General features: G+C 42.9%; 1 long non-coding RNA gene across 1 annotated transcript; it reads left to right on the plus strand.

Moving 5' to 3' along the window:
* Positions 1-47: 47 nt before the first annotated feature.
* On the plus strand, positions 48-6,947 carry LOC308573732. The gene is made up of 3 exons (XR_014002165.1): positions 48-310; positions 4,602-4,708; positions 4,994-6,947. It is a non-coding gene; the product is annotated as an uncharacterized lncRNA (long non-coding RNA).
* Positions 6,948-14,017: the final 7,070 nt, after the last annotated feature.

A 14,017-nucleotide genomic window follows, 5' to 3' on the forward strand; every position in this document is an offset into this window, starting at 1 on the left:
GTGGAGAGAGAGAGAGAGAGAGAGAGAGAGAGAGAGAGAGAGAGAGAGAGAGAGAGAGAGAGAGGGCGGGAAGCTTCCTCATTCGTTTCCCGCTTGGGAGAGAACGAGGGAAGCGCGCGAGGAGGATGGGGAAAGGCGCGTGCTCGCTGGGGGGCGGGGGCGCGCTGTTTTTTGGCGCGAAGCAAAGCGCGGGAGAGAAGGCGCGAAGGCTCATTTCGCTTTTATTCCCTGAGGAGAAGCTTTCGCTTGTTCATCTAACCTGAAGGAGAGGTGTCTGGGCTCAAAGCCCGTCGCAGCTCTTCTCTCGCATGTGGGTTGAAACCGTGAAATAATAATAATAATAATAATAATAATAATAATAATAATAATAATAATAATAATAATGTGTGGTGGGCAGTGTCCTGTAGTGGCTACAGTCACTTACGGACTTATTGTTAAAACCGTGTTTATGGAAGACAGTCTTACTCGGCTAGGAGTGATCGCCAAAGAAGAACAGTGCTAGACCTGGGAGACCAGGGTTCAAATCCCCTCGCTTATCCATGGAGCTCACCAGCCTCTCCTCTTAGCCTACCTCGCAAGGTTGTTGTGAGGATGAAATGGGGAGGAGGAGAGCCAAGTGTGCCACCTCGAGCTCTTTGGAGGAAAGGTGGAATAGCAATGTAATAAATAAAACTGGGGAAACCTGGGTGCAAGTCACTCCTCAGCGCCACAGCACTTGTACATTATCTTGTGCTAGTCTAACTCATCTTCTTAACCTACCTCACAAGGCTGTTGTGAGAATAAAAGTGAGAGAATGTGTGCTTTGAAGGGTAGGATTGAAATTTAAAGGCAAGCACTCTGCACATTGCTCAGAGGCACTTTCTTTGTTATAATGCAATACTATGAGCTGTGGTAAGTCTGGGCACATGTAAAGCACCCTTCAGGGACAATGACCCAAGAGATGTGCTGTGCAGTGATGTGTGAGAAGAAACTACACCTTTTGGTATTTCATATTTATTACTTTATACAACATGACTTTCCTCTGTGGTGCTCAAGATAGCATAAATAGATTCCCCACCAATACTTCACCCCAACGCTGTAAAGCAGACTGGGCTGAGAAGTAGTGACTCGCCATGGTCCTGCAGTTTTTGCAAGTGATTGTTATTCATTTGATTTATTTATTTAAAACCTTCATGTATCTCTGAACTGCAGTCGTCTCGAAATAGTTTACAAAGATACAGTGCCCTAAAAGTAAACATCAGTTATAACGACAAAAACAAACATAAAATGCCTGCTGGCAGGAGTGTCAGCTTGGCCCTGCGATCGTGGGTGCCTGGGGCCATGCGTGTCACGCAGTGTGCATGGCCCTGGCACCGAAATTTGTGGGTGCCCTGTCCCTTCATGGGGAATTTTGTTCCCCAGGAAGTTGGCAGCTATGCCCACTGGAATAAAAAAGTCTTCAACAGGTGCCATAAGGGAGGAAGGCCTGTCAGACATCAACTGGAAAGGAGTTCCATAAAATTGGGTGCACAATGTAGCTGGAGACTCCAGACCAGGCTCAAGGGTAGCCACGCATAGAGCACATTGCAATAATCAAGTTGTGTTGCCATGTTGCTCTGCACTGTGAGAGGAATGGTGATGTAGCAATTAAAAAATAATAATTTTTCATTTGCATTTTTTTAAATTCCACAAATGCTTTGTACAAACTTTTTCTATAGCTTCAAATGTAATGGTGATAAGAAATCTCCACCCTCCTACTCCCAAATTAATGCCCTGCCTTTGTTTTTGGTTTGTTTTTCAAATTTGAAGCCTTTATATTGCTAACCAGATACATTATTAACCACCCAGTGCCAAAGTCTTATTCATATTAACACCTCCTTTATAACATTCCCAATATTCTTCAAGGCTGAATCCTAATTATTCCAATATGTTATAAAAATTGACCGTTTTTTCTCACTGCCTTCCTTATCGAAACATAATAATGCTTGTTAATCATTTTTTAATATTGCTTTTTAAAAATGTATTTAATCAAAACCATACAATTCAAAACCATATAAAAAATGAGGCAGGGGTTCCCACCCTCCCATTTCCATCCCCACAGATCACTTTACAATTGCTCTCGGTGGACCACTTAATGATGTTTCTGCTTGTTGCATCAATGGTAAAGCACTTCAGTAGATGCTGCATGATTTTTAATGGTATTTTCACCAACACTCCATGAACCACCTGAATGAAGCTCATGGACCAACTGGTGGTCTATGAGTCACACAGTATGGGAATCCCTGAAACAAGGAAATAGAGAAAGAAGGAAGGAAGGAAATACAGAGAATAAAAATGAAAATTAAACTTCTCCCACAACAAAAAAAGAGAGGTACAGATTTGGGTCATAATTCTTGGGAAGAATAATAGCATGTTGGTTAATTGTTCCCTCTTTTTCCAATGTCCAGGCTGTGAATGTCATTACTTACACAGCCAGATTGGCAACATCTGTCCATTAGAGGGAGGCAGCAGTAGAAGTACTAGAAGTTTGCAGAAGTATCAAAAAAAAGTTTAGTCCTATAGAACGAACCCTCAAAATAACCCAGTGTAAATTGTGACTGGCTGTTTTGTGTGGGTCGGAAAATCAGGGGCAGGGCCATTCTGCCTAGCCCAAGAACCTTGAGCAATAGGCAGGGCCTCCTGGCACCAGTGCTGAGAATCTTCCTGTGGAGCTGTCTAGGTTGACACCTGCTGAAGAACTTTGTCAGAGGAGAAGGAGGAGGAAAAGCCACCCCTCAGTCTCTGAGAAGATTGGCGCCAAAAGGCCCAGAGTCCAATCCAAAGAGCCATGACACAACATATGTCTACAGACTTTGAGTCATCATGTGGCTCATGAGTAAGGGGTCTACTTGTGAATGAGCAGTCCCTAAAACTTATTTACTACCAAGCAGCTGCAGCTAGAACAGGCATCCCCAAACTCGGCCCTCCAGATGTTTTGGGACTACAGTGGTACCTCAGGTTAAGTACTTAATTCATTCTGGAGGTCCGTTCTTAACCAGAAACTGTTCTTAACCTGAAGCACCACTTTAGCTAATGGGGCCTCTTGCCGCCGCCGCGCTGCCAGAGCACAATTTCTGTTCTCATCCTGAAGCAAAGTTCTTAACCCGAGGTACTATTTCTGGGTTAGCGGAGTCTGTAACCTGAAGCGTATGTAACCCGAGGTACCACTGTACAACTCCCATCATCCCTAGCTAACAGGACCAGTGGTCAGGGATGATGGGAGTTGTAGTCCCAAAACATCTGGAGGGCTGAGTTTGGAGATGCCTGAGCTAGAATGTGGTTTAGGAGGCCACAGAATATAAGGTGATAGGGCTTGGCTTAACTGAGACTATGCTGTACCTTGGACTGTACTATCTTAGACAAGTGTTTTGGTAAAAGGCTTTTACCTCATTGGACTGAGATCCCAGGCTTTGAGAGAATCTTCTGGAGCACAACAGGGAAGGGAACAGCTGGAATTTTGGGCAGCAATGCTCCACAATGCAACATTTTGTTGCAGGCCCCACTTGTATACTCAGTTCAAGGCAGGGGACAGATCTGAATGAGGGACTACCTGATTAATTACTCATTTTCATTTTTTAAAATCCATATCCCACTTCTCCCTCCGCAAAGAAGCTCCTTGCAGCAGCCGACAAAAATATGTGCGAAAATGATCCAACCATTAAAACCCAAATTACCAAACTAGAAACAGCAGCACATAAAGAGCAGAATTAACAATATATACATTAAGCTGCAACAGAATTAAAAAGCTTGTTTAAAAATGAGTGTCTTCAGTTGCTGGTGGAACACGAATGAAGAGAAAGGTTGTTTTTATTCTTTTGTTATAATCTTTTTAACAGGATTTATATGCAGCTTAATCATCAAATTCTCTAAGCAGCTTACATAAAATATACAATAAAATTACCAATAAAGTCAGCAGTTTAAAAAATATGCGTTGTAAAATAATATGTACATATTAAAATACATGTCAAATGTAGGTGTCTGGGTAGGCTCACTTAAACAAAAGAAATCTTCAGCAGCTCCCCCAAAAGAGTACAGCACTTGCCTGATATCAAAGGGCAGAAGTTCCAAAGTTTAAGTGCTGATCTTTGGTATTGATCCTGGGGCTGAGACTCAGCTAAGGTTAACTCTGCCTGCCCTCTAGTGGCTAACGGTAACAAGCCCACACCCATTCATAGTCGAGTCTTCTTGTTTTCAGTTCCATCTGCACCATACATTTAAAGCACCTATGTCACTTTAGCAGTCATGGAGAATTCTGGGAACTGCAGTTTGCTCAAGGTGCTGAACTTGCAAAGCTACGATTCTCAGTACCCTTAAGAATCTGCAGTTCTCAGGAATCTCCACGACTACTGAAGTGGTATAATACTACTTAAAATGTAAGGTATTAATGTTTCCTTTGTTAGGAGAGCATTACACAGCTCTTCCTATAAGGAATTTTTTAAAAGCAAATCTATGTTGGCAAGATCCAAACATGAGTTGAACCACATTTTGTTAGGGCAGAACCTGATTCTGACACTCACCAAAAACATTGTGGACTATCTGCAAGCCTCAAAGTGAATTCCTCCCTTTGATGTGACTTTTTGCAGGCCTCAAGTACTAAGGCTGAAATAATGGCACCATTGGTGCAGACTACACTGATTCGAAGCCAGTCTCTGTCTGTGGCTGAAGCACCCTGCAAGGACTGGATGATAAGGTTAGCTTGTGCAGAAACATTGCTTACAACCCCTGGACTTTCACATTTACAGCCAATGGGGATTTTGCTGCTGATTACACCAAGATTGTGGCTTATAGTTTATGACCGAGCTTTGAAGTTCTGACATGTGTCAGCCAGCCAGTGAGGAGAGCTAAGTGCTAAACAGCAGGATTGAGTTCAACTTTCCTGGCTATTGAGCACTAGTGTGCAGTACGTGCAACAGAGCTTTGTTATGAGAACGAAGTGTTGTTCGGTATTAAAGCCATATGTCTTTTGCTTTGACAGGCAAGGTCAATACAATTGCGGAGAAGTCTAACATGGGCAATATGAGATATGGCACATCCTTTTTGCTTGGTGAGGCCAAGCGCATGGTGGAGATGGACGGATTGTCTTATATTAGCACCATCAGCCTTCGCTGTTGCCCACATTTTGCTTTGTCATCTTAGCGCTAAGCAAAGATAAAACTTCAATTTAATACGCATTAAACACACTGCTTGAAAAATACAGCTGATGTTTATATGTTTATGAGCATATAACTCTTAATTTTGTGCAAACAGCATGCATCAGTTGTTTATTGGATTGAGGGAGGAAAAATCCTTTTAAAAAACACCGCACACACCAGCCTGCTGCTTTTGATGCCCATCAATAATTAGGCAGTAAAGGAACCAGATTTTTTTCAACAGGTTTCATTATTACTCATCCAAGCTGTTTTCACATAGATGCTGCCAAAGAAAACTATATCCATGCAACATATTCATGCAAGTCAGCTATATATTTCGTGACGCGATAAATATATTACGAAAGAGAGCTTTATAGCTGTAGTGGAAAGATTTTTATTTTTTTTAACTTCATCGCCCTAAGGGCTGTCTGGCAGACTCACCATCTCTCTTCAGCCCACGGATTGGATTTTTAATTTTTAATTTAGCATTGACAATTTCAGCTGCCTTCAAAAGAGCTTTGTTCTTTTTGGGAAAGGCCTTTGTGTTCTAGTTTGTGTCATTTGCTGCGTTTGAGGCACTGTTTTGAAATGTCTAACCCTGAAATTTAGGAAGAAAGATTTAGGGCACAGATGGGCTAATAAAGCTGGATTTTTGCTCAGATGCCTGCTGAAGGCTTCAGCCTGCTACTAGCAAATACTAGGGAACCCCAAGCAAAAAAATTATTTACCTTCTAGCATAGAGCCGAGAAAGCTCCAGTATGTGGAGACCAATCATGGCCTGCTAAGAAGTCCAATTTGGCCCTCCAAGCCATTTCCCCCCCTAAAACCACACCCACCTGACATCACTGATGACATTGACTGATAGGTAGGGCAGGGTGTAATCCTCCAATGGCTGTGCTGAGGGAACAGGACCACACAGCTTAGGCAGCAAGGTTTAATCTTCATTCATCAGCTGATGAGGACACTCAACTCTCACTCTCCCCTCCTCACACTCCCAGTTTTCCTTTTTCCTTTTCCTACTGACCCTTAGGACACATCAGTACCGTACATCTAATTCACACAGTTTCCCCCAAGGGATCCTGGAAACTGTTGCAATGTTTTAAGGGTGCTGGGAATTGCAGCTCTGCGATGGCAAGCTATACTTCTCAGGATTTTTTTTGGGGGGGGGAAACCATGTGCTTTAAATGTATGGTGTGGGTGTGACCCCAGTGTCCCATGGTTTCTGAACAGGGGCAGTTCTCACTCGGCTGGTTTGGTGAAAGGGCTGCCACCTGGGGAGTGGGGGTGATTTTTATTTTTTTAAAAGCTGAGACCCTCTAGTTTTTCAAAAGAATTTGAAAGCCTTGCTATCACTTCATCATTGCTCCTGCTCTGAAAAAAGGCCTGGAACTATGCTCGCCTGCATTCCCCTCAAGGCAGATCCATCCATGAGGCCAAGGTGAGGTGGCCACCTCAGGTGGCAGGATCCACAGGGACAGCAGTTGATCTTTCTTCCCCCACCACCTTTGTTCCTGATACAGATCTTCCCTCACCTCTTCTTCCCTGGCAGGGAACAAGCACCATTTTGGGGTCCACCTCAGGTGGCAAAATGTCTTGGGCCGGCCCTGATTCCTCTTCACTATGCCAGGGCTTTCATCATGAATTCATCGTGTCCATGCTATACTTTTCATAGGCTATTCCTATTAATTCTTCTTCTATATATTTTGTTATCTTGGATTGAGTATGGATTTTTTTTCTTCAAAATGAAAGCCTGTTTCTTTTCATTAGTAAACCTTTTAGAGGATACTTCATTTCTGTTTTTGCCAATAGCAGGTTTGAAGAATAATTATGAAGAACATGGGCATTAAGGCAGCTGATGGACTTATTCTGTAGGAGTGTTCGCTGGTGCTGTGTGTACCCTGAATTACAATGTGAGTTGGGCTGATTCATGGAAGGTTCTCCACCCCCTCCCCTCCCCAACGCTGTCAGCTTGGTCTCATTTCTCTGGGAAAACTTTCCCGAAGACTCTCTGCCTGGGAAAGAAAATCACATCCCCATGGCTCCATTTTAGAAAAGTCTACAGCCCTACTTGGGAACCTCTGGCCCTCCAGATAATTTTTGGAATCCCATCATCCCTGAGCTCTGACAACACTGGCTGGGGTTGATGGGTGTTAGAGTTCAAAAACTTAAATTTAAAAAATGCTCAAAATGTGTAATATAGCCTTGAATTCTGCCTCCGTCCTTACATCCCACTTTCCTTCTATCTTTCTTCCTGTACTGCTTTTGTTAGTGACTGATGATGAGAGAATTATTTCTTCACCCCCGTTACATTCACAATGCCAGAACGTCAGGTGTTTGGCCATGATGTGTCGTCTGCTTCCTCTTGCATTCTAATGGGCATTACAAGGAAAATGAATGTTGGCAGCTCTTCAGGGATGCTTGATTAACTCAGAAAGCCATAGTTTCCACACAGTGCAATCTCTATAAAGAGAATTATCTGCGTTTCTTTCATTCATACTTTGGTCTCTTAATCAAACTATGCAAAATAAAGAAACAAAAGGAGACGTTGATCCATTAACAAAATGCCAGCACTGCAGTCATTGCCATAATCTGATTCCAAACAGTTGCACTTTTCCAAGGACGCAAACACACATTTCTAATTACTACTAGGTGACTCTTTCCTGCATGAAGATTATCTCCAGTTAGGAAAACTTTTGCACAGCTTCACATACAATCAAGCTGGCACCCAGGAATTTTGGACGGAGAGGGCTTATGTGAAGGACATGCAATATACAAATGTGACACTAGATAGCGACAGTGAGCTATGACAAATTCAATGTATTTTTCAAAACTTTTTTTTAAAAGCATTTTCACAGCATTTTTTATATGTGTGTAGATTCTACCCCTGTCAAGGGCTGTATTTTCCCTTGGGGATAACCCATCAGGGACTGCAGGCCAATTGTGGATGGGGTTAAAGCCAAAAGAGGGTGGGATTAGTAGGGGGGGAATAAGGCCACTTGTTTCTCTCTCTTTTTCTGCCACCTCTTTTTCTCTTGGTATTCCCCCACCCAAATAAAGCCTGAGGCCACAGCCTTGCTAAAGCTTCTCTGGTCATTGCCTAGAAGAGTGACTGCCTGGGAACTACAGGTATGGTGCTTTGGGTTTCACAATGCAAGAAATGTGGGTTTTAAATGCCTAAGCGCTCCCCAGAATCTAGAGCTGGCCCTGGTAACCTGTAGTTTAGCCAATGGCTGTTGCAGAGAGGATTTTCTCAGTGGTTGTTCTTCCATTGGCTGCCTAGTTCCCCTCCTCCACTGAATTGCTATCTTGTTAATTGCTTCATAGATTTAATCTGTTTAGTATCAAATGTAAGACACACTTTGTGCCTTTTGCTGCTGCCGATTGTTCATTTAGGCTGTTTCCTTATCTTACAGGTGGCTTATTCTAGCAATTTTTTATATATTGATTTGTTTAAATTGTTCCACATTGATTGTAAGCTGCCTTGGGCACATTTTATGGAAAGGAAGAATATTAAAAAGAAAACCTTAAATAAATGAAATTATAGTTAATGGAAGGAATTTCACAAGCAGTCTCCTTATTTGTATTCCATGTGGTCACACATGCATTTGCAATTTGTTCATAATTTTATTTAGAAAGGGCATGGGTTTGCCAGAGCTTCTGTGAAAGCAGCTCTTAGTTAAATCTAGGAAAGTGTGAAAATCAGTCAGATCAGATGTACATGTCTACAGTCAATCTCTCACTTGCCTTTAAGTTCTTTTTTCCGGTTTGTGTGGGCCCTGGCAGCTAATGCAGGTTTCAATCAAACGTCAACAAGCAAAATTCCTCCTGCCCTACAGACAGCCACAAAAATGAATCAGCGATATATTCACACTACAAATTCATTTAGACCCCTGTCCAGACTCGGTGAGGCACAGCAAGTTGAGGGCATCACATTTCATGTTCGTGAGATTCTTTTGTTTTTGCCAAAAGGTATCTTCAAATGTGAAACAGCATGCTCTTAAAATTGGAAAACAACATCTAATGGGGGGGATTCAATTTCTGCCCAAAGATGGAAAAAGTGTCTAATTTAGACATTACTTTCCAATTTGGTAATGAATTGCATCTAATTGCCTCTTAGGGAGAGAAAGACATTATGGCGGTAGACCTGCGCCATGTCTGCTCTAAGATTTGCTATAAAGGGAGTGGTGTGATTTAGAGTACATCCAGTAGGAGGGGTGCATATCCTCCCCCCCCCCCCGCTTTTTCTACCTGAATTGTTTAAGGTAGCTATGTCAGCCCTTTTTGCAGCAGAATCAATGCTCTGGGGGTACCTTGTAGACCAACCATGTTCTTGTTGCAGAATTTTGTTTTCATGGACTAGTGCTCTCTTTGTCAGATGTGTGAGAAGTGTTCTGCCCCCAGCCAGTAGAAAAATGGGGCATGGCCACAGATGGAAAAGGGTGGTACTTAATGGGTATGTTTAAGAAGCACAGAATAACAGTACCAATAGTAAGAAGGCATTGTTTGCCTTTCTGCTCCGTATCCGCCGTATACAGCACTGTTTCTGTTCCACGGCAGTTTACCTCCTGCCAAAAATTAATCTATTCATCCCACCGCATGCTATGGCAAAATTATTTCGCTTACACAGTTAATTAAATAAATTACATTGTGTTCTACCGACCAACAATAACAGACAAGACAGTGTATTGGGATCAAATAAGGCCACAACTTTTTTGATTGACAGGTGTCAGAGGTTTGGCATAGGCATTGGGTAACACCATGAACTTCCAGGCCCACTGGCTGGAAGTAAAACCTAGGTCAAACCGACAGCAGGAGGGGGGACCTATGACTTACATCAACTAGAAGCACCCACTGTGGGATTGCCATTTTGAGGTGTGCTGTGGCTCCAGCCGCTGCCTGGGCACCTGGACAGAAGCAACTTCCAGATTCCTTTAACTGGATACCCATGATTTGGAGGGGCAGGTAGAGGCTACAACCTCCCCTCCAACCAATACTAAGGCTTTCCCAATGCCAAAGTTGTGACGATTGCTATGAAGTAGGCGAACCCACAAGGCGTAAGCCAGTTTGCCTGCCCCTGATTGGATGAATTTGAGTAGGTCTGAATACAAGGCCTGACTGGCAAGACAAGGCTAGGCTGCCTTGCTGGCCAGGGAGCCACGCAAGAAACAGGGCTTCGTCTGGACTGCGATGCAGCACATTGGGACCCAGCCACAATTTTGCTGCACCAAAAGGTTTAGCGGACTTGTCATTATGTTATTTCCTCTCAGTTCAATGGAAGGAAATTCAATGTGAATGGGTGGGGGGGAGGCATTATCAATTACATGTCATTGCAGACTGAAAGCAGTAACAACAACAAATACCAATTTTATTCACAGGTATTTGATTGATTTCTGTTCTGGACATGGAATGAAATAGCAAACGTCAGTAATTTCTACTTCCACTTGAATTTTTGTCGGGATTCTCTGACATCCCTCTACACCAGTACATACAACCTCCTTTTCCAGCTTAAGGAAACAGACTAGTTTGCAGTTGGCAATTTTCATCTTTGTATGTCAAAAACAAAGACACTGCAGCAATGGGTTGATGGCAGCATTGTTGTTTGCACTAGAAATGTATTGCTGGCGATGAATGCTTTAGTTAGGGCTTTCAGTACAAAGAGGTGGAGGAGTAGCAAGGACAGCCCCAAATGCAGATTCAGCATGAGGCAGAAAACGCAGGGACCAAATAGGCTTTCAAAAGCAATTAATGAGGTCCATGGAACAGTCAGATCCTTTCTGCAGCCTCTGCTGACCCTTCCACGTCTTAGCATCATCTGCACATTCAGAATGCTGCTCTGAGATTGCAGAGAGTGGTTCAAAAGAGTGTTTTGATCCATATTGCTCATTGTAAGTAAAAGACAACTTCACACAACCAGGAAAGGCTGGGGGGAATTTCCTGAGGTTTAATGAGCAGTAATAGTTTGCTGGCAACAGGCTCAGCCTGCCTCAGTGTTGCCAACTCTCCATGGGGTTTCAAGTGGATTCTTTGCTTTCTCTATGGCATATCATATTGATGGAGCCTGGGAAAGGCCATCAAAGCCTGCCTTGTCTTTTGACTTTCAGATAGGGATGACAACTAAATTCAATTCCGTTTGTATTTAAAAGTGAACTCAACCTAATCTGCACTGCCCAAAACAATGTTGTTGTTGTTGTTATGTACTGAAGTTCTCACCCTGGGCCAGCAGGGGGATACTGTAGATAGTTATGTAAATAAGGGATCGAAAGTGACGTTCAGTGATTGGATAGTTTTAGAAAATTGTTACAGTTATGCTGTACTGGAGCTCTATATAAGAAGGCTGACTGAACCCTTCAGTTCAGTTCTGTTCTGGCCTGTGAATAAACAAGAGCTGCTTGAAGAATTGCTGTGTCGTCTGATATGTTCACCCACAACTTAACAGTTGTTGTTGTTGTTTAGCCGTTTAGTCGTGTCCAACTCTTTGTGACTCCATGGACCGGAGCACGCCAGGCACTCCTGTCTTCCACTGCCTCCTGCAGTTTGGTCAAACTCATGCTGGTAGCTTCGAGAACACTGTCCAACTATCTTGTCCTCTGTCGTCCCCTTCTCCTTGTGCCCTCCATCTTTCCCAACATCAGGATCTTTTCTAGGGAGTCTTCTTTTCTCATGATGTGGCCAAAATATTGAAGCCTCAGCTTCAGGATCTGTCCTTCCAGTGAGCACTCAGGGCTGATTTCCTTAAGAATGGATAGGTTTGAATCAAAACACAGCCATCCTTCAAAATTTTCTAAATTTTGCAACACAGTTCACCAGCCAAGTAATGTGTACAAAATGCATATACTAGGAGAAAGCAAGCACACACATGCATAAAACAAAACAAAAGTGCATTATATTAGGGGAAATTTATTTGCAAAGAAAATCTGTATGTTAGGCAAAATTGTATACACAAATGTGTTATAGTGGGAGGGGGGAATCACACCAAAATGCTGATGAATATTCACTAGCACTTTCTGGAGTGGGGCGGGATCACAAACTGATAGGGAATGTGGAGAACTGAATTTAAGATTAGATTAATGAGCAATGGAGAGAACCTGACTCACCCATCCCTACTGTCAGAAATTTAAAAGCATAGGATAATATCATGGTGACAAGCAACCACAAACCTTCGTAAGATTTTATTTGCCCGCATTTAATTATTTATATAAAAATAAAGGGCAACTTTTCAATTCTTTCAATGATAATGAAATAATAAACAAAAGCATTACAAGAAAAACAGATCAAAAAATAAATCAAACAAAACCATTACAAAGCAAAACGGCATTAAAACCCAAGGAGAAAGCATAAGCACAGTAGAAATCTGTCTTAAAATACCTGGTTTGTGACTGGGTGAGGTTTTTGTAGTATCTGTCTAAGAACAAGAAGAGAAAGTACTTAAGTGGACCTAGCTAAGGAGGGAATTCCACAACTGCAGTGTCAACCACCTTGGACAACAAAGGTGTCTCTGTTCCTTGTACCCATCACTTGGACTTGGACCTTAACTAATGAGAGGCCAGAGCACTTAGCCTGTGATGCTTCTCTTAAAGCCACACAGGCTCATATGAGAACATGTCTAGTGTTAACCCTGCATTCCCTTCGCCTCTGGCTTCAAGATACCTCATACACTGCAGATGAGGATTCTGACTTCAGGATCATGACAGCTACCTGCTAGAAATAACAGAAATGAAGGGTGTTAAGCACCCAAATAGATGAAACAGAGCTTTGACCTTCATGCTTATGATAATTGTTTGTGTCTGTGCACAGCTGCAGTATCAAATGATGATGTTTACAGTTGGGATGGGGCAGGACTTGTAAGCTATCTTCTCCAATCCCTGGGTCCATGCAAGAAAGCCAGAGTTGAACCTCCCCAGCAGAAATCTGGAATCTCCAGATCTGCCTCAAATGCTGTAGGCAAATGTTTGGTTGTAACCAAAATTGCTTTGAATACTTCCGGCATTGGGGGACGGGGGGAGACAGCCTGCCTTTTCCAAACTCCACCAGAACTTAGCCAAGTCACTCATCAGAAAATTTTATTATATATTCAGTCAGCGTAATATTTTCCCTCTGATCCAGTTCCCACGATCGGTTCCACATCAATCATAATAACAGTTCAGATGGCTGAAAACCCACACAGCCTTCTGTGCTGTGGTTCCTGTTTCATTTTGAACAGAGGGGTTTTTTCTCCCCTACTTATCAGCCGAAACACTGGCATCTGTTGAATATCACATTTCGTTACAGCAGGAGAGCTCTCTGTGTAAAGCGTTGCAAAAAGAAAAAGGTGCCCCTAACGAAGATCTTCAGTTCTTTCAGTGTCACTGCCACCACCATTTATCATATCAAAAACCAAGCTGTGAACTGGTGTTGGCTCAATGAATTGTTCCTCTAGCTTCCCACTCTTGCCCTATTCAATTGCAGGGTGATCAGCTTACAGTGCAATGCTCTGCATAGATACTCAGAGAGAAGTCCCATTGGGTTTAATGGGACCAACTTCCAAGCATGTACAGGATTTCAGCCTTATACTCTGATCCTAGCTTTATTATTGCTTCAATTGCTGAGCTACAAGTGTAGAAATCTGCTACTGTATATTTAAGGTGCATCCTATGCCAAGAAAATTACTTTCCCTGGAATAATTACAAGGTAGTTTACAAAAACATGAGCAACACATGAGCAATCAGGGCCGTCTTACCCATAGGCACCAGGGGTGTGGGGCACCTGGGTGCTGGGCTCTCAGGGGCACCAGGCTGAGAGTCCGGTGCCCGAGAGTTGAGTTTGGGGAAGAGCCTGTCCATCGGTTAGAGTGCCACAGCAGGATCTTCTGCTGCGGGCAGCTCTGCGCCGCA

This window comes from Podarcis bocagei (genome assembly GCF_964188305.1).
Source record: "Podarcis bocagei genome assembly, chromosome: 14".
Taxonomy (NCBI): domain Eukaryota; kingdom Metazoa; phylum Chordata; class Lepidosauria; order Squamata; family Lacertidae; genus Podarcis; species Podarcis bocagei.